Source organism: Cyprinus carpio, chromosome A14 (genome assembly GCF_018340385.1).
Source record: "Cyprinus carpio isolate SPL01 chromosome A14, ASM1834038v1, whole genome shotgun sequence".
NCBI classification, from domain to species: Eukaryota; Metazoa; Chordata; class Actinopteri; order Cypriniformes; family Cyprinidae; genus Cyprinus; species Cyprinus carpio.
In genome coordinates this window covers 28,007,423-28,032,058 of record NC_056585.1, presented here as the reverse complement: position 1 = coordinate 28,032,058, position 24,636 = coordinate 28,007,423, and the positions used below count along the sequence as shown (strand labels likewise).

Here is a 24,636-nt window from a genome sequence, read left to right as displayed (position 1 = left end):
TTAGTATTCAGAGTAAACAGGAGATTCCCTATAAGCATATTTATGCAACACTCATTCCATTATATCAGGAAACAGACGTTACATTAGTAACCGGAGCATTATTGACTGTTTCTCTATAATTATTTTAATTGAAATTTACTATCAATTTCTATGTGAAAATAGTTTCCACGCTGTTTCGTTTTTCAGTGAACATCGGATTAAAGTTTGTTGAATATTTGCATGTCAAAGGGTCATCAGGACCTGGTTGCATCAAACCCCTTAAGCTAAGAAAATACAAATCATTATTAAGGGTTTTCTTAACTAGGAGTCCGTTGCAGTCGGTTGTTGAAGATGATGAAGCAGGTTTCCAAAAGCAAAAAGAACGAAAACTTCTCCTTTTATGGCATCAAACCCATAACTGTCTTGTTAAAATATTACGTTTTTTTTTTTTTTTTTTTTTATAAATGTCAGTTAAAGAGGAGGATCCTGACAATCAAAAATATATTTAAAGACGCATCCATCGCCTAAACATTCACAAGATTCTCGGGTCATACGGTGAGTTTTAAAATCATGCACGTCTCAGCAAATATCTCTTCATAAAATAACAGAATGAATGTTCATGTTATAACAAAATGATTTTGTCTGAACTGTATTTCAGGTGCACCTGATCCTCTGAGCTGGAAGTCTGAAGTGATGATCACAAACATGATTGTGAGTTTCTGAATGTGAGAATGTGAGTATGATTTTGTCAGACGTCCATCATCGGACTCAGATCTTGAGTTTGTGTCTCTCAGGTGTTGCTGTGTTTGTCTGCGCTGTTTCCTGTGATGATGGGCACTGATGTAAACCCTGAATGTTTTCCTGCCACTGACTGCTCTGATATTGCTGTGAATAACAGTGGCGTGTACACCATCACACTTTCAAAAAAAAGTAGCGACCCGGTGCAGGTCTACTGTGATGTGGTCTCCGGCGAACAAAAAGACCAAGGACACTGGACGGTACACATTTCAATGTTTTTTATCTTGCAAAAGGATATTTTATTATCAGATGCACCCCAGTGTGAATGACACCACATTTTCTAGTAACTTAAAATATAATAACGTAATATTTAAATAGCCGCACATATTTACATCTGAGCATGAAGATAAACAGTCATTGAAATCACACTACAGAATCTACATTTTTTGCAAAACAAAGCTTGTCAAATGTTGTACACCTTAAACATCATTTTAAAAAGATGAATGATGATTGTGTGAAAGTGATGAATGATTTCTGAATGTTTCAGGTGATTCTCAGGCGGATGGATGGCGAGGTGATGCAATTTCTTTAGGCCGTGGGAGAGTTTAATAAAAAAGGGTTTTGGTAATAAAGCCGGCGAATACTGGCTGGGTGAGTGTTTTTGTGACGTTCTGGGCTAAAAAAGCAATCAAAGACATTTAATCAGGACTGCAGTATAAATGCAGATTATGTTTGTTATTAAAGTTATTGAACCAGTTTCTTTTAATGTTTTTAACAGGCGTAGAGTACATTCATCAGCTGACGCGCAGATACAGGTATAAACTCAGAGTGGATTTGGAGGACTTTCAAGGGCAGAAGGCTTTCGCTCTGTACGAGTCTTTTCTTTTCTCGTGGGCTGGAATAAAGAGGCTAGGATGGGTACAAAACTGCAAGTGAGCGGTTTTGTAGATGGAGGAGCAAGGGTGAAATACAAACCACAGATGTTTCATTTTCGCCATAATGCTTGATTGATTCACAAGGACTTTTATTTAAAAAAAAAAAAAAAAAAAAATTATTATAATATCGATATATATATAATATCTATATATAGATATATATATAGATCCATGTATATATATTAGATGTCCAGGTGAAAGTGCCTCTATAATGAAAGTTTCTCCTTTCTGCAGGTGACTCCTTGAGTCCACACAATGGAATGAAGTTCTCTACCTTTGACAAAGACCAAGATCTTTCAGAAAAGAACTGTGCTAAAATATACTATCTAGGAGGTTTTTGGTACAAAAGTTGTTATGCCACAAACCCTACTGGTCTGTATTTCTGGGCTAAAGATCATGATGGCAGTTTTGATATTGGGGCCACCTGGTACACCTGGAAGAAGAGCTGGAATTCTCTGAAGTCCATCACCATGAAGATTGGACGTGTGATGTAGAGCAGGACTTACAAATGCTTCACTGCTGCTTGTTTTATGCATGCATGTGGACCTTTCTTAAAATATGGTGACAAACATGTCCCTTGACTTTTCAGTGATGAAACGTGAAAAAAAAATATTTCAAAACTTCAAGAAACCTCAAATATAAAATATCTTCACTTAAAGTCTTGTTTAAAAACGTAGAATTTGACATGTTACTGAAAAATCCCTTCTCCTAAATAAAAAGTTTTGAAAGTGGGTTTACGACTTTGAAGGTCTGTGATCTTATATCTGGTCCAATCTGCTTTGACTTCTTCTTGATTTTATTATCAAAAGCAATATTGTTGTTGTATGTATTGCAAGTATAAATCAAATGAATAGGCTTCATATATAAATTAGGAATAGTTTATGTAAAAAAACAAATAATAATGTATGAGAGTAACAGATTATTCTAAACAGTGCAGAAAAAACCAATTTGGAAGTAGCTACATATATAGTTGTATGAAAAATGGAAATGTACTTGAATGAAAATTGACTTTTCTTCATTGTTTTGGCAAGTAGTATCCCCCTACTTTCAATAGCAGAAATAAACCATAAAAATACCAATAGGTCCTAAAAATGTTTGCATATCTGTACTCAATTTGTGCACTGCTACAGTTTTGGTTTCAAATTAAGTTTGAGAAAGGTCATGTGTAGCAAAATATCACTGCATGTTCCCACCATAACCAAAGAGGTATCCTGGGATGGAAAGGGAACATTTTTAATCCAAATAAAGTGTTTATATTGCGAATATAGAGATTACAGCTCCAGTGTGCCGCCCACGGTACACTCAATGCTTTTAGGGTTAACTTCGTGAAACACCAAAAAAATTAATAAAATAAAGGTAAACGTGTCATATCTTTAGAAAGCTGAAATTCTTGTGATTCAAATGATACAAACATTTTTTGATGGATTGCATTTTAAGATATAATCAACACAGCAGGTACAATCAGTGTCTTTGTCAGACCAGCAACAACAAAAAAAACACAATAACAAAACTGAAGGAACTCACCTACGAAGCCTCTTGTTAGTCCAGTAATTCATTACATTCCAGCAAAAATGATGAAGTTGCACTGTGAAGGGTCCAGACTATCCAATTCAGTGAAATATTTAGTCCATAACACATTTATATGTTGATAAACATTCACGGACTGTAGTAGTATCATTTCAGATAAGCCAACGGAGTGATCAAAGCTTCTGAGCTTTCTGAGGTATAGCTTGTGTTCGCATGTAAACAGACATTATCTTTGGTCTCAAAATGGCCATGACCTCTGACCTTTTGATTGACACCTTATTTGAACCAATCGCTGTTTCTATGAGGTGATTACAGGCTGTGGTAGCCAACTAGCTTATAGTACATTATTTAATGTTTATAATATATATATATCTATTATATAATATATATATATACTATATTATATATATATATATTAGTTTTATATTCCATCCCTACTGTGTTTTTCCTATCTATGTCTGCACTATCATGTATGGCTGTAATATGCTGTACTTTCTTCTACACTGGAAGCTCCTGTAATCAAATCAAATTCATTGTGTGTGTAAACATAGTTGGTAATAAAGCTCTTCTGATTCTGATTCTGTCCGTGTGTGTGTTTTATGATCTTAGGTGTTTACTGCTAACTTCTGTTGTGTGTGTGTGGTTTTTTTAATATCACAGACAATCATCTGACATTGAATGACATGATTGAACTCTGGGAGCCAGTCAGCAAAAAAACCCATTATACAGAGGTCCATGATTTAAAGTCAGTAGCTACGACCTTGGATTTGTAATGTGGATTTTTGAGAAAAAATCAGGCTGTAAATTTAAACTTCCATACTCCTCCAAGAAGAAACAAATAAGTACTCACACCAAACTTTGTCACCGTGATGCCAATATAGTTGTAAAACACACATACATAATGTGTTTAGGCTTCATTTACTATCTGTCAGCATAATTATTGAAACAGTGCATCTGGATAAGAAATTGAAATAGGAGTAAGTGTAACCTTTTTAGTTAGAGCCCAAAATATTATGACTGTACTTTAAAGCCTTCAAAAATTGCACCATTTTATGGTCATTGGTGACCCAAATGGTTCATTTGGAGTCTCTAAGGTGGCCAGATTTTTTGGGAACACCTAGACATAAATTAGATATAAACGTGTGTAAAACAAATCAACATTTTCTTAAGATATTGTTATCAAATTACAAAAATTTGGCTTGGTAAGGCTTCACTCTGTGATCCCATTTTGATCATTTTTTCAGCTAATGAGCTCCCAGCTAAATAGTCATCTGCAATGCATCTGTTTACAAAAAAAAAAAAAAAAAAAAAAAAATGTAGGCATTTTTTTTTTTTTTGTTTTTTTTTTTCAGTGTGTTTAAAGTTTTATTACTCAATACCAATACAAACTTACCGTGATTGCTAGTTGAGGAACACCTCAACTTCAGAGTGGTCACCTTTCTTAAAAAAAAAAAAAGAGAACAAAAACCATGCATATACTCCAAATGGTTCAAGAACAGCATGCAATTTTACTTTGGGTAGTTTGTCTTTTTTAGGCTTTTTTTAGGCAAATTTTACAGGCAATTCTAAGGGATTAACACATACACCGAACATCGTATTCTTTTCGTTACTTCTCCTCTTCCACCAATACAAGTTTGTCATGTCAATTTGAATTTGGTGATTTTTTTGCTATTTGGCGCAGGGGTTGATTTTATTCAACGAGGCTGAACTCTCCATCAACAGAAGAAGAAATGAATGTAAAAACACAACACCCGAGAGAAAGGCAGCGCTGAAAACCTTTAGGGATTCAGAAAGACTTAGAAATCGAGGGAAGATTTGGACTTACATGAACGCTCCTGGAGGCTCAGCTGTGATTTGGGGGTCAGACAAGGGATGTGTGGGTTTATTGTAGTTTGTGTCGTTTTGTGCTGTATTGTGGGGTTTTGTTTAATGTTGGGATGGGGAGCAAACTGTCTTTAAAGACTTTCGCACATGACGATTGGGGTGTGATCTTTAACGTTTCTTGTGCTCGTTTTTGACAAATGTTGAAACACGTGGTGTGTCACGAGTGATACATGCACCAATGTGAAAAAGTCAACAGCACATAAATTAGTTTACTTTTTATGTATTTAAACATGGTTTCATTTCCGTAGCTTTTACAAATTGAACACAAAAAAAGAGCCCATATTTTTAAAAGTACAAGTGCACTGTGCTCACGTTTACAAAAAGCTCAGAGAGCAGTTTCTTTATTTTAAAATGCTGATGCTGCGTCTGCTCACTACCTCAATTTTACTACCTCTTCTAATCAGTTTAAATAAAGAACTCTTTTGCACTACAATCTTTTTTTTTTATCTGCACACTGTTTGTTCACCTCACTGGTTTGCACTCCTATCTGCCATGTGCCTTGTGCCTGCTTTATTTAACTGTATTTTTATTTTTTTTAATTTTTTTTTGCATGCCCTTATTTGTATAGTTGTATTTTATATTTAATCTGTATCTATCGGTATTTTTATATTTGCTCTACTGTTAGTGTTATCTGTAGCACCAAGGGTCTGAGAGTAACATATTTTTATCCACCTCATAGAACAGTGTGATTTGGTTCAAATAAGGTGTCAATTAAAAGGGCAGTGAGAGAGAGTAGGACAGTAACATAATCTTCAATTCTTTGTTATGTATGTGCTGTACATGTGGAAGAATTGACCAATTAAAGCAGGACTTGATGAATTTGTTACTTGTGAATTAAATTACAAATAAAAATGACATATCAGGCTTGCGCCTTAGGCCTACTTTGACTCTCGATATGGCCAAGAATATTTTAGTAAATGCAAGTGAGAGATGTTCTTATATGTGATGCCATAATACGTATATACAACACATGCATGCACATTTATTTGAAGGTTGCAATAACATTGTTACAACACTTCTACTAACTTTATCTTCATCTAAAATATAAACATTTTACTTTAAAAGGTTTTTTTTTTCTAAGATGTGTTAAAAACTTCCACTTTTCATAGTCATGATTAGAAAATGTAATGGTATTATTATTTACAGTATTGCAGAATATACAGCACACATTCATCATGTAACTGCTTTCCATTTTCCTTCAGTCGTCCCATTATTCCCATCACTTTCAAATTCAGTCAAATACAATCAGTCAAAGTCCATCAAAAAGTATTAAAAAATCAGCATTCCTCATTTAAACTGATACAAAGCAATGGGACTTCAGAGCAGCAGCTCCTCCTGATGGACGGTTCTCGCAGAGAACAGATACAGGTCCTCTGAAAATATTAACTCAAATGTACACAAAAACCTTCCTGTAAGCAGCACTCTGGGTTCAAGACAACATCTTGAGTCGAGCACTTTTACAATGGAACTAAATGAAAGGGGTCATTCACTGCAAAAATTTAAAGCAGAAATTTGATGCTTGTGTTTTTGTTAAAGCAAAAAAATTGCATTATTTGAGCATATAGTGTCTTATTTTGAGGTCGGTTCTACTGTTCTAGATGGAAAAAAAAAGTGAGAAACTGCTGCATTTTGTGACACAATAAATCTAGAGAGATATTTGATGTTTTAATTATGTGCAGTTGTTTTGAATGAAGATTCCCACTTTGTTCATGCATATAATTTTCCTGTGTCTGAAGCAAACAGTTCATCCAAAAAATCAAATTTGCTGGACATGCGCTCAACCTTCAGGTCATCCGAGATGTAGATGAGTTTGTTTTCTTCGTCAGATTTTTGAAGAAACGTAGAGCATTGCATCAGTGTCTCATCAATGGATGCTCGTGCAGTGAATGGGTGCCCGTCAGAAATGAGAGTCCAAACATTGTTTGATGAAACGGTCCAAAAATAAACAAATACGTATCTGGATTTTGATTTTGTGAGCGGACAACAGGAAATTGACTTTTTAACTGGATGAAGCCATTGTTATGGATTATGGACTTTGTATTTTGGCTGGAAGCAATGGTTTGATGTAAAATAACACCTTGGTGGATTGATTTTTGGACCATTTCGGACTAGCCTAATATATCTTCTGAACACTAGGTGGAGCTGTCTTCAAACTTTTCTGGCACCTTCAGGAAACACTGACCATGATTTACACCAAATTTGTGCCAATGCATCAAAGAGTTTATATGGTGTAGTTTAAACAAAAACTAAAATTTGCTGAGAAATTACTGTTGTTTAGATTATGAATTTAACTCTTTCCCCGGCAGCGTGTTTTTTTTTTTGTTTGTTTTTTTTATTTAATTAAATTTTTTTTTTAAGTTGCCAAACACCACAGCATTTTCTGATCATTTTCACTAAAATTACATGGCCTCCAGAATATTTTGTTGTATGAATATCTGAGCATGCCATACACCAAAAAATAAAAGAACCAGAGCCTCTATTTTTAAACAAAAATAATGTTTTATTCAGCTTCGAAAAATGTTTTTTTTTTTAATCAATAATGAACGTAATAAGAGTATTTTATTTGAAAAAAAGCTAATTTTGATTCAAGAACACGGTGAGAAAAAATCGAAATATTTTTATCAAAAGACTGCATCTGAATCATAATTTCAGGTCGATGATTCAAAGCATCGGATGCATTAGATTGCTTCCATCAACACCCCAAAGAACTTTCCAACAGCGCCTGAAACACTTTCCAGGATCCACATTTCACCACTTTCTGGATTATACCACTTTCTGATGCTTGTTTTTGGTTGATGATCGCATTGTTTTTTTTCATAGCATCTGATTACGATAAGAGATCGCTCATTTCTGCATCTTCCTCACCTGTGTTTGTGATCGGTTGATTGGACTCTTTCAGGAGATGTGTAATAGCTCCCACGTGCCAATAATCATAAAACTACGGAAACCTGGAAAATTCACAATTCAAATTGTGTTTGGAAGGGAAGAGTTAATGTTGGGTTTGTGTTCAGTCTTTTGTCTTCTCTCAGATGTTCACTGAGGGACTGGAGTGCTGTGGTTACTTGTGGATTATTGTGATGTTTTTATCAGCTGTTTTGGACTCTCCATTTGACGGCACCCATTCTACTGCAGAGAGCATCCATTGCTGAGACAACTGATGCAATGCTACATTTCTACAAATCTGATGAAGAAATAAACATTAATTTTTAATGTTTAATGGCGCAGGAGTCCCGTTCCGTGAGCCACCCTCATCAGTGGGAACCTCTGCTGGACTCTGACATTAATCGGCATTCTCCTCCTCTTCTTCCTCCTCTTCCTCACCACAGAGATGATGATGAGCGCGCCGAGCATGGACATGCTGACAGACAACGCTCACGCAGAAGGAAGAACAGCAGCGGCTTGTTCTCCGCGATCCGTGTGCAGAGCTCGCCAGCTCGTCCAATTGTCCGTTGGTTCCAGCAGGTCAAGGTCGTCTGTGGTCATGCGGCAGACGGAGAAAGCCGCGGTGCAGTGATGATTTTTTTGATGTCCCGGTACACGCTGATGTCCCTTGGGTCGAGAGTGAGAGCGGCGGAGCTGACAGAGACCCGAACTGGAGATCTTGATGGTCCCTGAAGCTTCCAGATATAAAACCCTTCAGATTGATGCCCATCCAACTCACGAGCTGCTCGGAGAACAGAGAAAGAGATCAATCATCACTAGCACTATTTAGAACATTATTTATTTCAGTTTTAAAATGTAAAATAACAATTTAAATGCATTTACTGTAAAATTTATAGGTGTCTATTTCATATCTCTTTCCGCACATAACAAAAACCGTGAATCTTGTCTAATGATGCAACATCGAGAGACTTTTCCTAGTTTTCCTATTTTTTTTCTTTTGATCAAAAACAAGTGAAATTTTGTTAATATTTGAAATGTTAAGTTAATGTTTAAGTATATTTACTTATAAGTAATATTTTAATTTAAGTTAATTATCTTTAATTCAATTACACAATAAAATATTTGATTTAGTGTGTTTTATTTAGATTTTGTTTTTAATGGTGTGCGCACATTCATTTTGTCTTGCATTTATTTCCCGCTTTTTTATGATTTAGTAAATATTTCAAAGTTCACATTGGTCAGTCGGGCGTCACATTGACATGCAGGTACACCAAACATATTTGATCTTTCTAGGCAAGTGTTTTATTTTTTATATATTTTAAAATTAGGGTATTCATTAATTTTTACATTTTTAAGCTTTTTGTTAATATTTCAGTACACACATATTTGCATGTTCATGGTCCAGGTAAACAATTTTTCGTGCATTTTTTGTCGCTTGTTGTTAATATTTTAAAATTATTTATGGCATTTTAATTTTACATTTTTTTATGTCTGTAGATTAATCTTATCAATACATTAGCATTTGTCATTTTCATGGTACTGAGGGTGGCCAATGGTCACCTGGTAAGTGGGCACTTATTATTAATTTCATTATGATTATTATTATTAAATGGTATTATTATGTGTAAAAAATTTGTAATGAAATATTAAAACACTTATTCTTTCGTCCATTTTACGGATGTAGTTCACTTTCAGAGATAAATTGATAACACCACCATTGCACTGTTTATGGCTTTTGATGTCAAGTATGGTCACAACATGGGCAGGAACTCTTTTTGTGTGTGTGTGGGTGTTTATTTAAATATTTTTAACATATTTATTCATTTTAATTTTACATTTATGAGCGGCCGTTCCCAGGTCTAGTTAAATGGTTGGTCACAGTCCATGACATGCCACGTAACAAAATAAAAATTATTGATCAGATGTTTGATTTTGAAATTGTTTAAAACTTTATGATATTTATTATATTTATGACAGTGTACCTTAAAGAACATTATGATTTAGTACATGTAAATTAACACAGATGTCTGCTCGTAGTTCTATGGTGTAGTTAATGGGCACATGATAAAACAAAATATTTCCTAGAAAAAAAATATTTAATCTTTTTTTAGTATGAATTTATTTTAATGTTGTTTTTTATTTTTAAAATAAATAATTTAGTATTAATATTAGCCAGTGTTTTTCTCCGGTTTGGAAAACCCTGATAGCACACACAGTTGTTTTCCACATATGCAGGTAAAAAACAGGTGTTGTTCACAGCTCTTTATCATGTAATCTGTCAGAAAGCACAACACACTAAAAAGCGTGAAGAACGATGCTGACTCCCATCCGCACAAAACACTGTAAGAAAGCAGACACACTGGGCTCAAGGATCACACAGCATCCACATTGACACCCGTGTGTCCCTGTGTGCTCATAACGTCTCAAAGGTTGCTCATTAACAGCTCTGAGACAGAATTACAGCGTAGCGACCTTTGACCCTGATGTCAAACCTCAGAGGAAGCGGGCTGATTACGCCCGTACGCCGCGTAATGCTGGTTATGATACACTGCTGCGCTAGCATTCTGCAACACGGCTCTTTAATCTCTAATGTTGTTATCAGATATAATGAGGACATGTTTCATAATCGCAGCTCATTAGTGCTCTTTGATGAGGCAAGGATCGCTGTTTATATTGATTATATTTAACAACTATATATTTGAGCACACACCATATTATCATGAAGACCAAAATATCTTAGAGATTTGAAGGAACAAGCTGCCAATGTTTGCTTCAAATCAAATGTTGTTCTGTTCTGATTCATCTCAGAGCTGGTTGGTTTGGTTTAAGGAATGGAATATTGTTTTAAAATGCTTAAGAAAATTAATGGAAATAGTACTAAAATTGAGCACTTAATATAGTGCTTTATATATTGCAAATGAAACAAAATAATCTAAAAATTAAATAACAGTAATAATAATACTATCAACAGTAATAATAACAACAAATATAATTATAAAAAAGTAAAAATAATGCAACAAATAAAGATTCAAAAACTTTTAATTAACAGATTTTTAAACTAAATATATAATATATAACATTTTAAATAAAAATATATATATTTTAATAAAATATTTAATTATTTATTTAATATTTAGTTTAAGAAGAAATGGAACAAAATAAAAAATAAATAAAATAATAATTTAATAATAATAATATCAGCAGTAATAACTTAGTTTAAGAAGGAACAATATAACTTTTTAATTAAACTTTGCAACTATAAAATATTTAGATGTTATATTCACAGCTTTTAATTTTAACTATGATAGTATTAACTGAAAAAAATGTAATTAAAAGACAAATATGTGCTTCTGAAATTCTTATATTTCAGGTTTTTAGAATATCAGATATTCAGAATTACATATATTGTTGAAATGCTTAATTGGGAAATTGGGGAAAGAAATAATGGACCCAAATGCTAAAAGGGTACTTACTTTTACATTAACAAATGGATAAAAAATAAATAATTAATTAAATAATTAAAAAAATAAAATAAATAAACATAAAGAACACGAAGTTAAAATGATGAAATAACTACATAACTTATATATAAAAATTTAAATAATCTCAAAAATAAATTTTTCTGAAATTCTAAATCCTACTATTTCAGAACTCCGCCCACCTTTCAGCGCCTCCTGCAGGGTATCGTCGGGATATAGCTCTGTCTCAGAGAAGGGTCATCATGAACCGGCTTGATCGTCCACACCCATGTTGCCATGACGATGATGGTATCTTAGCGCCATATGCGGATTAAACGTTGCACCCATCCCAGCATCCTGCGGAAAAGGCCCCAGGACCTGGCGTCACTATCGTTCTGGTTGCGACACTGGCAGGTGGCATCCGTCAATCAGATAGCATGCCATGCTCCGAGTTCCAGGCGGCTTCGGGGTGTGTTTACATGACAACAACAAAGCAGCGTTGGCATGAAGTGATTAAGAGCACTTAAAATCCAGCGCCCCTTGTAAGTTCAGCAGCCATCTGATCGTCTGAAAATTAAAATCTGTGTGTTGCCAATCAACCTCGCTCCCTCCACCAATCAGAGGGGTCAGAAAAAACACCAGATTCAAACAATAAATTCAATAACTGTTGCTGGGGCGGATTTTGTAGATTCTAAAAATAGGATGGCCGGTTCAACCCAATCTGCATGGAGAGCTAAACTAACAGCCCCACCCTGTTTTTGTCTAAACTTAGCATATCTGAAATGTGACACGCATCGCGATGCGCTAATATGAAATAATTTATTACGTGCCATCTGTTTGCCATTCCTGCGGCATATACCAATATTAAAACAACTTTTGGCTCATTAATGGTGCTTCCATGTCGACATTCAAGGCTCCAAATTCATGATAGTAAAACATGGCATGTTGGCCGAACGCAACTCCACAGCAGCTAGTGTTTCTCCATCCACCGTTAGCGTGCAGATAGTTCAGGCAAACCCCGCAGGCGAAGAAGTAGCTGGGGTGAAAGACAGCATGGCCCAACGGTCTGGCGTGTAACTTCCCTCTACGCTGGACAATCCATTCAATACACAATTCGGTAAAGAACCGAACCTTCTCTCGGGTCCACAGACGAGGGGTCACCGCCGAATACGCGCGTAGGCTGTATAAAGTTTAGATTAGAAAAAATAACCGAGCAGAAGAAGGTAAAGTCCTTACGGAAAACCCGTGACCCCCAGCAGGGAAGCTTTCAGTGCCTCCTGGATGAACCAGGAAGTCCGTGCACTGGTCGCCGGCCGCTTGTGAAAGCAGGACTCCCGTCCATGACGGGTGTGAGAGCTGCCCCGTCACCGGACAGATTCCAGCGGTACAGCTGCGGATCGGTGAACTGAGGCGAGAACGGACGCAGATGCACCTGAGAAACATGATGAGAAATTAATATGATTAAAACATTCTCAAACAGTACGAGTAAAGAGATTTCAAATGCACTGAAAACTGGAACCAAATGGATATACAGCCTGATATTTCAGGAGAACATTTTTAAGAAATTGCATTATCATAATTTTTTTTTTTTTTATGTAAAAAAAAAAAAAGCAAACTTTAAGAGTAGCCATCAAATAAAATTATATATTTTTTACTTAATTCATATATATAGACCCACATACACAGTGTATAATAAACACCAAAAATGTAGCTGGGAAATTTGATAAAATTTGTAAAGAATAAAATTGGCCGGTTAAAAATCTGCATTATAAAATAACTAATACAAACCGTATAAATATTTTTGTATTAACTTGCGTATCATAAATGTGCCACGCCTTCGCGTGGCGTACGCGTGCGCTAATAGCAAGTGACGTGCCACTGTTTGCCATTCCTCGGCATATGCCTCATTTAACCGGTTTGGCTCATTAATGGTGATCCATGTCGACACCAAGGCTCCAAATTCATGATAGCAAAACATGGCATAGTTGACGAACGCCTCCACAACGCTAGTGTTTCTCCATCCACCGTTAGCGTGCAGCAGTTCAGGCAAACCCAGCGAGGGCGAGCGGTAGCTGGGGTGATACAGCATCACGGCTGGGACGGATTCCTCTGCACGCTGGAGCTCCATCACACACACCGGTAGAAAACGAACCTTCTCCGGGTCCACAGACCGCGGGTCACCGTGCCGGGCGCGAGCACTGTGTCCCAGTCCAGAGCGAAGCGGTAGTGTGACGACCCTCGTGACCCCCAGAGCAGGAAGAGGTGGCAGCCTGGATGAAAACAGAAGTCCGTGTCCGGGCACTGCGCCGGCCGCTTGTGAAGCAGGACTCCCGTGACGGGTGTGAGAGCGCCGTCACCCGACAGATTCCAGCGGTACAGCTGCGGATCGGTGAACTGAGGCGAGAACGGACGCAGATGCACCTGAGAAACATGATGAGATAATAATATGATTCAAACATTCTCAAAACAGTCGAGTAACAGATATACGAGTAAGAGATTTCTCAAATGCAGCTGAAAACGTTATGGAACCAAATGGATATTACATGCACTGATATGGACCAAAGGATATACAATATTTTAAGAAATTGCATTATCATAATTGCTGTTCATAATGGTTTTTTTTTATGATAAAAAAAAAAAGAGCAAACGTTTAATTAGCCATCAAATAAAATTATATACTTTTTTTTACTTAATTCATATATATAGATATATAATATATATTATATATATAATATGCACCCACCATACACATGTACATAAACTTAAAAATATAGCAAGAAATTTGATAAAAAAATATATAAAATAAAAATAAAAGTTATACTAAATATATTTAAAATTCTATATTAATGTATTTATGAGTTTTTATTTACTCAAAGTTTAACCTCTTTACATAGCTATTATATATTATCATAATAGGATCCAAAATTTTAAAAACATAAAATCTGGTCCAATTTATCATCAATATTAAACAAAAAATAACATTCATATTGGGATCAAATTGATACAATTAAAGATTTTAAAGTTCTTAATACCAATATTAATAACATTTTATTTTATCAAAATTAATCCTATATTTACAGTAACTATTAAAATGATAAATTACAATTATGTTTCTCGATTATCAGAAACAATGTTGATTAAAATAAAACTACACAAAATAAAAACATTCTTTTAATGCAACATATTAGACGATGTTAAACAGCTCACAAAAAAAAAATTCATTTGGTTTGACCACTGTTCTGTAGAAATAAAGCACAGAATGTGACTGGAACTGCTAAAATAACACAGATGAAGTGTTTTTTTTCCTGTTTCGTCACCTGTAATAACTGACTCGGACACACACCGAACTGGAAGTCCACAGGGGGAATTGTCCCCTCGATGTGTGGGCCTGTTTTCAGGGTGGGAAGGCCGTTGTCTCTCTGACCAGCCGTCTGTAAAAGTGAGCGCTGGTCTTTGGGAATCTGTGGCGCTCAGCTTTACTGAAGTCGATGTAGAATACCCAACTCTGCCCCGAATGCTGTCAACCGTGATTCCACTCGAAACCCATCCAACAAGACTCCAGGCCTTGTATCCGAACACACGCACTGCATCTACAAGACACGGCTGAGAGGACACAGATACAACGACGTTATGGACTAAAACTATCTTTCATATTTCATTTAATATCATTCAGTGTTTAATCACTGTCACTTTCTTATAGTGCTGATTACGCACAACTCAGAGAATTGCATCTATATTTTTAATCGTTAGTGTGTTATGGAGATGTATTGTGATTCATTTATGCATTTAGCAGACATTAAAATGGACAGGAACACATACAACACAAAGAAGTCCTTAATGAACAAATGATAATTAGTGATCTAGAATGAAGTGCAGTGAAATAATTCTTCTTCACCATAATTAAACATTTGTAAATTACAAATAAATAAATAAATGTATTACAAATACATTGATTTATAAAAATAAAACATAATATGCATTATTAATAAATAATTTATTCATTAAAAATTTGTGTCAAGTAATGTTTCATTTATTTATTAAAAATAAATACATAAATATTTTATATTTATTATTAATAAACAAGCAAATAAAAGTATTAATAAATAAATCGTATTTAATTAAAAATAAATTTTTTACATTTATAAAAATTATATGAATACATATTATTTATTAATATATTTATATAAATAAATATTTTTTATTTGTATATGTTTAGTACATTTTATTTACTAAAAATACATTATATAAATAAATCAAAATGTGTGTATTTATTACACAAATAAATAAATTAATAAATAAATATTTATTAATTTAGTCATACCATTTATAAATACATTATTATTTATTTATTTATTCTAAAAAAATATTTACAAAATAAGATAATATTTATTCATTAAAACATATTTATTCAGAGAAACAAATAAATATTGTTTATTTATTTATAAATAAAATATTGTTTATTGTACACAATAAATAACAAAAGTTTTTTTGCAAATACAAAATGAAAACTTTTTAATTAAATTTTAATTTGAGTTGCATATTAACAGCAGGTTTGAACAGGGTTTAAAACACACACACACACACACCTTGCATGACTTGTTAAGATAAACCTCTTCATCATATAAATGTTTCACAGTGTCACTCGACTCCAACAGAATGCATCAGTAAACCATCCGTATCTCTGCCACCAGCACCTGCGGATCACCGTAAGTTTGCTGGACCCAGACCTGAGAACACATTCTCAGGTCCAGCTTCACCCATCTGCCCGAACCGGCCAGTCCTTGACCCGCCCTCAGCGTGTCCCGCTCGAAGGCCAGAGAGAAGAAAGTCTGCGGTGGCCCTTGATCCAGAGCCGCTCCTGCGCACTGAACTCTGGGATTACGACGCCGCGATGCGAGGCCTTCAGCGACTCGGGATAATCTCCACTTCCATATATGGGCTCGGCCGAACCAGCCAATCACAGCCTCCATGGCCTTTTGACAGAGGCTCCACGTTGGTGGGGCGTTGGCCTTGGCCGTGAAGAGGCTCCACCCAATGAGAGCCGAGCGTGATGGAGACTTTTACCGTGTTCTGATGGGGTCTGAAGTGTTTTGTCGGTAAAACATGCCACGCTTTAGCATGACTGCCTGCGGAGACACCAGAGGAGCAAACCCTCATCAAAACTGAAGCTACTGGTCAGATCTGAGTAGAATCCCCCCGATTAGAAAGTAGACAGAGACATAATGCAGAAGAGTTCATGCCTTTCTTAGGCTATTCATCACATTTGCTAGTTTCATTTTGAAGACCAAGTAAAACATGGAAATAAAGTCATATGTATTATAATTTCTCCAGAAGCATTACTATTATTTTCTTTCTTTTTTTTTTTCTTTTTTCAGACGACACAAGAAAAACCTGTGTGTGCTGACAAGTTTTTTTGAGATTTTTGCCATTCGCTTTTGTTAATCTCAAAATAAAACAGAAAAATAATAAAATAAAAATAAAAAGACAGAAAATAATGCATAGCTGTGGGATTTAAATAATAATAATTCATATATATATATATATATATATATATCTATATATATATATAATATATTACAGTAAAAAATGATCAATCTAATTTATTAAATACGTGTATTAAAGTAATTGTATTACACTGAATCTTTTTTTCATGTAATAAAATTATGTTTAAGAATAAATAATAATAAAAAACATATACAGTAGACACATTACTGTAGTGTTTTTCGACAATTTTAAATGCAATTAAAATTACTATTAAGAATAAAAACAAATATAAGTAATGAAAATAAGATTTTTCCGTAAAATGTGCATATTGTCATCAAAGTCAATGCGCCTTGTACCTTACATGTGCAGTGACAATAAAGTTGAATCTAATCTAATCTAAAATTTTTTTTGTTATTATGTTGTTTTTTTTATTGTTTTTATTTATTGATATTTTGTTGTTTGTGTTATTTATTTTATTATCGATCTGAGCAGAATCACCCTGTATGTAATAACTGTACCATTCATATAAATTTATATAGAAGCATTACTGTAAATTTTTATGGTCTGTTTTTTAAGATAAACATGAATAACTGGTTATTGCTGTCTTGTTTTTGATTTTGCCAATTACCTGATGTCAGAATTATTAGATAAAAGTAAAAGACATAAAATAATGCATGGCCTCTGTGGTATTTATATAAATAACAAAAGTAGTAAAAAAAAAAAAAAAAAAAGTACTAATAGTACTAAAAAAAATAGTACTAATAAAAGGACAATACTAATTAAATAAATAGAAATCAATAGAAAATAATATCAAAAATAGAAAATCTTATTTATATTTATAAAGAAAAAAATTGCTTAACAATAATTGCAATACACGGCGATTTACAAAATATATTTTTAATTATATAAAAATAAATAATTATTTAAATCCCCTCCCCAAAAGATAAAAAAAAAATAATAATTAAAAAAGATTTGTGTTTTAGAAAGGATGTAAAATTTTACTTAATTCTCATGAAAATAATGTCAATTCAAAAATAAATGTCTTTAAAATAGGCTTTATCTCTGCAGTGATTCTCTTCTTTGTAAAAAAAAAAAAATCAAAGATAAAAAAAAAATAAATTTTTGTGTATAAAAGTTGTAATGGTTATTTTTGTGTAAAATGTTTAAAGGTTTTTTTTTGTATTTTAATTTCTCTCATATTTGTGGTTATTGGAGGCTCATGAATCCCATAATATCTCCTGGACACACAGTCTGGCGTGCTGCATTATTTCTGCATCTACTCTTTTCACACCCGACCTTTGACCTCTGACCCCAGACTCACCTTGAGGAGGTTGTGTGCGGCGATGAAAGGGTCAGCGGGGTCTCCGGTCACTCCGGGAGCGTGAGCACCGGTCCCATAGCCCTGGACGGCCAGGAGAAACGGGTTATGCATCGTGATCCAGTAGCGGGACCTCGGCACCGAACGTTCGGAAGCAAAACGCGGCGTAAATCTGCGAAACATCGGCTGTACTTTGGTTCAGCCAGCCTCCGAATCGCTCTTGCAGGACCTGCGGGAAATCCCAGTGAAACAGAGTCACGACCGGCTCCACCTGAAGCTCCTTCAGCTTCCTGATCAAACGGCGGTAATTGCTGCACTCCGGCTGGGTTGGGTTTCCCCGTGGCGTCGCCATCCGGGAAAATCCGTGTCCAGGATAAAGAAAAAGCATAGAAGTTCACACCTAGATACTGAACTGACTTCAGATCCTCCTCCCATTGGATGTAGCTATCACTGGATGGATCCGTGTGATGGGTAAAGCGATCCCAAACCGACTCGCCCTTCCCCATCCACATCCCAGGATCCTTCGGTCGGGAACGCCGCGGACCCAACACCCCACAGAAACCCGCTGGGGAAACAGACCAGTCTGCAGGAACGTCTCGTTGAGCGCTGCAGCCACAGTTTAGATGCGTTTTTCCCTGGACGATATCCAATCTTTCCATATAAAATCAACACTGGAACTAAAGACACACACACAAACGAGACATGAAACATCGTAAGCGACATACAGGAGCACACGATCCGCTCATCGTCCTCCACTGGAAAACCAAAGCATTACTAATAAAAGGGAGAGAGAGTGACGCACATAAACACTGAAGATCTGAGAGTGCAGGAAGACGAAGCTCTGATCAATGATTAACATGAACTCTGTCCTCTCATGACTTACAGCGCCTGAGAACCAGAGAGAGAGAGAGAGAGAGAGAGAGAGAGACTGATGATGGACGGAGAGAGAGAGAAAGAAAGGAAAGGAGCAGAGAGAATGAAGGATGCTGTTTTATCTGGCAGATCAATGGAGTAATTTAATTTGGCTTTTTCTGAAACACTCTGATGGATGTCTCTCTATGGGGCCCTGTAAACTATCTTAGATCACACCTTTCATACTCTATTTAATTTAGATATCAATACCCATAATATACAATATTCATCAGTCTAAATAGGTGCATTACAATTAAACTTAATATTTAAAAATAAATAAAAAATGTATTTAATAAAAAAAAAGTGCATGTCCTCAAAACAGGCTTGGTTTTCTATAAGATGCAAAATATTATTTATCTAATAATAATAATAATAATAAACAAATCAATAAACAGAAACAAACTATATGACTATATGACAAATAAAAAAAAAATTCAAAATAAATTCTAAAATGCTTTTTTTTCTGAATCATCCCTAACCATTTCTTAATGTAGAGATTTTAACGAATCAGAATATTACTGCTATACATAATAACTTTGCACCAAATTGGTTTTATTATTTAGTTTATTTGTTTGTTTGTTTTTATTGCCAAACCAGCATCTATGTCTATTTTTCATGGCAAGATCAATGTATTTTAAAAGAGACAAATAGCAGTACAATAACTGAACAACCAACTCGCGCAATATAACAAACATTATATAACATTTTTCATTCCAATATTTCATAAAAAAATTTAAGATTCAGAAATTGCTAGTAAACCACATATAATTAAAAAGGAACAGCAAGATACTGAATTAAATCTGAAATTGCGAAGTAGAAAAGTAGTATCTTCTTGTATAATAATCTTTAATAATTTTGACAATATTGACAAATCATTTTCAAACAATAAACATTCAGATAGCTAATTTATTTCACTTATTGTCTGAATTATTTTTAGTTAAAAATAAGTGATTTATAATAATATAATAACATATAAAAAAATAATACAAATAAAAAATTGTATTTATTATTTAAGATTAAGTTTAAGTCTGGGATTGTGAATGAATAAATAAATAAATAAACACATTTTAACATACCAGAACATTTGAAAAATAAATAATCCAAAACTCTTTTAATGTGACGATATAACAAAGAAAAAGGGAAAATCTGTAAGTTTTAATATAAAATCATAATAAAACGTGACATACAAGTTATATGTTTAAAGAAACACCTAGATATGAACATGTATTATTTGCTGAAAAATAACTCTGTCTCTGCAACACGTGCATCTGACCTCGCTTTCATTTCAAGCTGTCATTTCTGAAGAACAGCTTCAATATCTCTCTAAAGACGTTACGCTGCTGTTTTATGCCACGAACCTCCAGCATCAAACCGGAAGACCAGCAAACAACTGCAATGAAAACAACAATAAACCTTTGCTAATTACATTCAGGGGGGTTGAAGATCAAACTCAATTGAAGTGGATGGCCAGCTCTCAGGACACATGTGATTGTAGTTTTTTATAGGCTCAGCGGTTGCGTGCGATTGTGTTTTTGGAGACATCATTTGGGAGCGCTGATTAGGATCAGAAGACTGTTTCAAAGGGGATGCTGAACGGAAATCAGCTCGAACAGTGGAAAACAACACGTGTAACAGCAAAACAAGAGACACAAACACACAAAACCTGATTTTCTGTTTTTAGAGCCCTTCAACGACAGCATCCTGTCTGAAATACAACAGCTTTAGTGAGTGAACTTAACAAACAACTCCACTCACATCCATCTTACAAAATATGTTCTAAAAACGGTTTTAATATTTATGAAAACATTACTTCTGAATGTTCTCTAAATCGTCCAGATCTTTCTTTTTTTTCTTGGTTATGTGAATGTTACAGACAACTTTAAGGGAATGTTACATTTTATCATTTTGCAAACATTATGGGAATATTACTTTTGAATTTCCTCTGAACCATCTAACTAAAATGTTTCCATAGGCGATGTATAAATAATATTATTGAGGTAATGTTTAGAGAATGTTATTAAAAATCAGATCACAAATATCAGATAAAATAGTATTAGTTTAATTTGCCTAATTAATAATTGGGATTGCATTCACTGCACAGGATCCATACAACCCATATGCAATACAGTGCATATATTTGGTTTATATATGTGAAATATACTGTCATATGAAGTAAAAACATATAGAAAAACATGTATGTTTTTGGTATGTGTAATACATTTTTTAAACATGTTTGTGTACATCCATCCTAAACTTGTCAATACAAGTTGATATATATATATATATATATATATATATATATATATATATATATATATATATATATATATGAACAACAAAAACTTTTTTTGTATATTTGTTGTTTTTAACAAAGTTGCATATATAAATAAAATATATATTTTGACATGGTTGCTACATAAAAATAATTTACATATTTACATATGAATAGACTAAAATTTATGTGGATTTTACTGTATATATTTTTTATGCTTACATAGCTATACACGCACATAATGTTCGTATGTGAAAGTTAGGCTATATATGTCCTTGTAGGTAACATATATTGCAATATCAGCCTTGATATAGGGCAATATATTTAATATATTAAATTTTTATATGGGATTACTGCTTTAATCTGCCAAAAACTGTGGCTCTAATTACACATAATTACCTTCATCCTTCGCGTCCGGAGCACGTCGTTGCCTGGTGCTTTAAAATGCTTACAATTCTTTGATAAAAGACCTAAAGTTAAAAATAAATTATTATGGTTGCTTAACCACACATATGTTTTAATAGAGACAGCCTTCGATGGTGTTTGGTTAACAGCATTAACTGCGTCTGAGGGTAAATAAAGCACTTCATATTACAGATCCTCACAGCAACATTATCAGAAAAAATACAGACTGTATGCTAAAGTTTGTTCAGTGATGGATATCTCTTATTAAAGATGTCAAATAAAGTGATAAAACATGTTGGAAAGAGCAGCTGAGAGAACAACCAAATCATCTGCTGGTCAAATATGGTACTGCGAAATCTGGCAAAACAAGTTAAACATAGTTTGCACAATTATTAAATAATGACTTATATGTTAAAACATCCCATTTTTTGAGATATTCATATATTTACATATACATAAACGTTAGAGCCATGTAAGACAAAACTTCAAAACAGGATATTCAAAGAACTTCAAAACTTCTTTATCCTTAAGTTTTAAACGTGTCTTAGGAACAGACAACAACAAAGTCGTTTGATGACCTTAATGGCATGTTGGTCTGATAATGGGGGAGAAGATCAGATAAATAGTTTGGTGCCAAGCCTGTGAAGGACTTGTAAACGAATAGTAATACCTTGAACTTGATTCTATATTCAATGGGGGAGCCAATGCAAATCAACCAAAACAGGGGTGATATTTTCCTTCTTCCTGGTCTTAAAAAAAATCAGCATTTTGGATCAACTGAAGGCGAGACAGACAAGATTGAGTGACCCCTAAATACAATGAGTTTACAATAATCAAGTCTGGATGAAAATGAATGCATGGATAACAGTTTCTAAATCTTTTAAATGAAAAAAAAAAAGAGATTTGATTTTGGGCAACCATCCTAAGCTCAAAAAATGCAGATTTGACAACTGAGATTATTTGTTTGTCAAATTTAAGTGCAGAGTCAAAAATAACTCCCAAATTTCTTGCATGAGAACCTGTGGTGTTAGTTGTAGGAGCCAAGGTCTTTGAGAGGGTATTTGCGAAATCCGGACGTCCAAAAACCAACACTTGAGTCTTAGAGTCATTTAATTGAATTAAATTACACGCCATCCAACTGGTCGATAATTTAGTTAAGACCAGAGAATCTTGAGTAGCCTTTTCAAGCAAGGCTGTATCACTGCGTGTTTAAAACATGATGGGACACAGCCACTAATGAGGCTACTGTTAATTATAGACTGGATGCATGGGCCAATAGTGTCCAGTACTTCCACAATAAAAAAAATGAGGGAATCGGATCCAATGAACAAGATGCAGGTTTCATATGACAGATCGTATCTATTAGGTTGGATAGAGACACAGGCTCGAAGCTAGTCAAAGTACTCTAAATTACAGTGATCAGCAAATTAGACATTTCCAGAATTTGTGATATTAGAGTGACTATATTTTGAATTTTTAGTAATAAAAAAAAACACTTAAAAACTCATCGCAAACTGCAAGAAATGCCTCTGGAAATGTAGTAGCAATAGGTTTAAAACCTTATTAATAGTACTAAAAACGTTTGGTCTACCCCACATCGCTATTAAATCAAATTGGAAAAATATGTTGATCTAGCAGTCTTAACAAATGTCTGATAAGTCCTCAGACAGTCTCTTAAAAATTTCATAGGATACTTGCAATTTATCTTGTTTCCATCTTTTTCTCTCTGCCTGCCTGCATTTTTTGTCTTAAAACTCAAGTTTCACTAATTAGCCAAGGCTGATTTCTTATTTTGGGGTATTTCAGTTTTTTTTAGAGGGAGCAATATAATCCAAAATATTAACACAAGTATAATTAAAATAAGAAATTAACTCTGCAGGGCCCATATCAGAAGAAGATGACTTTTAAAAGAAACAGCAAATTGAGAAAAAAAGGATCCCAAGAATTGTACAGATACATCTGGGTTTAAAGGGCAGATGTAATAACCAGAAGGGGATTGTTTCACAAGGTGGGATAAAAAAGTATTAAAACATATTGGCTTGTGGTCAGAAAAAGAACAATCTTGAATCCATAAGACAGTATCAGGTCAAGTGTGTGGCCTTTTTTATGTGTAGCACCTAAGACAAATTGGAAAAGGTTAAAAGAATCAATAGTTAGTAAAAAATTCTGAGACTAACGGCTTATCAGGGGCAGCACACATAAATATTAAAATCACAGAAAATCAAAAGTCTATCCACATTAGGCACAATTGTAGTTAAAAAATCTGAAAACTCCTTCAAGAAAAGTGTATTATAGCTGAGAGGTCTGTAGATAAGTGGCACAAAAGATACGGTACATCAATCCACCCCGGCACAACTGCACCTCAAAGCTAGCAAAGCACTCCACAGGTAAGATTCTGCAATTAAAATTTTCTCCCACACTCCTGCACCCAGTGTTCAGTGAACTAAAAATGTTACAGTCACATGGAGATGTTTCAATAAGGGGGTCAAGTTCACCAATATTAAGACAAGTCTCCGTCATAAAAAAATTGTGTTGATTAAAGCCATCATTACCATAACCAAGTCAGAAGGCTGGCTCTGCATTGTCTGATCGGATGATTTAGTCTTTGATCATGTTAGGTGAACCGCTGTTATCAAGTTAAAAATTACTCCTCTCCCGGAGGAGCTTGGTCTCCTCGATCCCCAAATGGCAAGAGAACTTGGCAAATTCTGCAAAACTGGAAGAAGCCATGACTGCCTAGGGTGAAGAATGCATCGATGAAGAGGCTGCGCATTTAGGCTGAAGTTAGAGAAGACTCTGTACTCCATAGACTTCCAGTCTTCAGGATATTACTGAACGCTC

The 24,636-nt window shown here is 34.5% G+C and overlaps 1 long non-coding RNA gene and 1 pseudogene across 1 annotated transcript; one reads left to right on the top strand and one right to left on the bottom strand.

Annotated features, from left to right (window-relative positions):
* Positions 1-260: 260 nt before the first annotated feature.
* Positions 261-905, top strand: LOC109056795. The gene is made up of 3 exons (XR_006161664.1): positions 261-534; positions 638-690; positions 774-905. It is a non-coding gene; the product is annotated as an uncharacterized LOC109056795 (long non-coding RNA).
* A 7,318-nt stretch (positions 906-8,223) lies between these two features.
* LOC109056793 lies at positions 8,224-24,525 on the bottom strand (annotated as a pseudogene).
* Between the last annotated feature and the right edge of the window lie 111 nt (positions 24,526-24,636).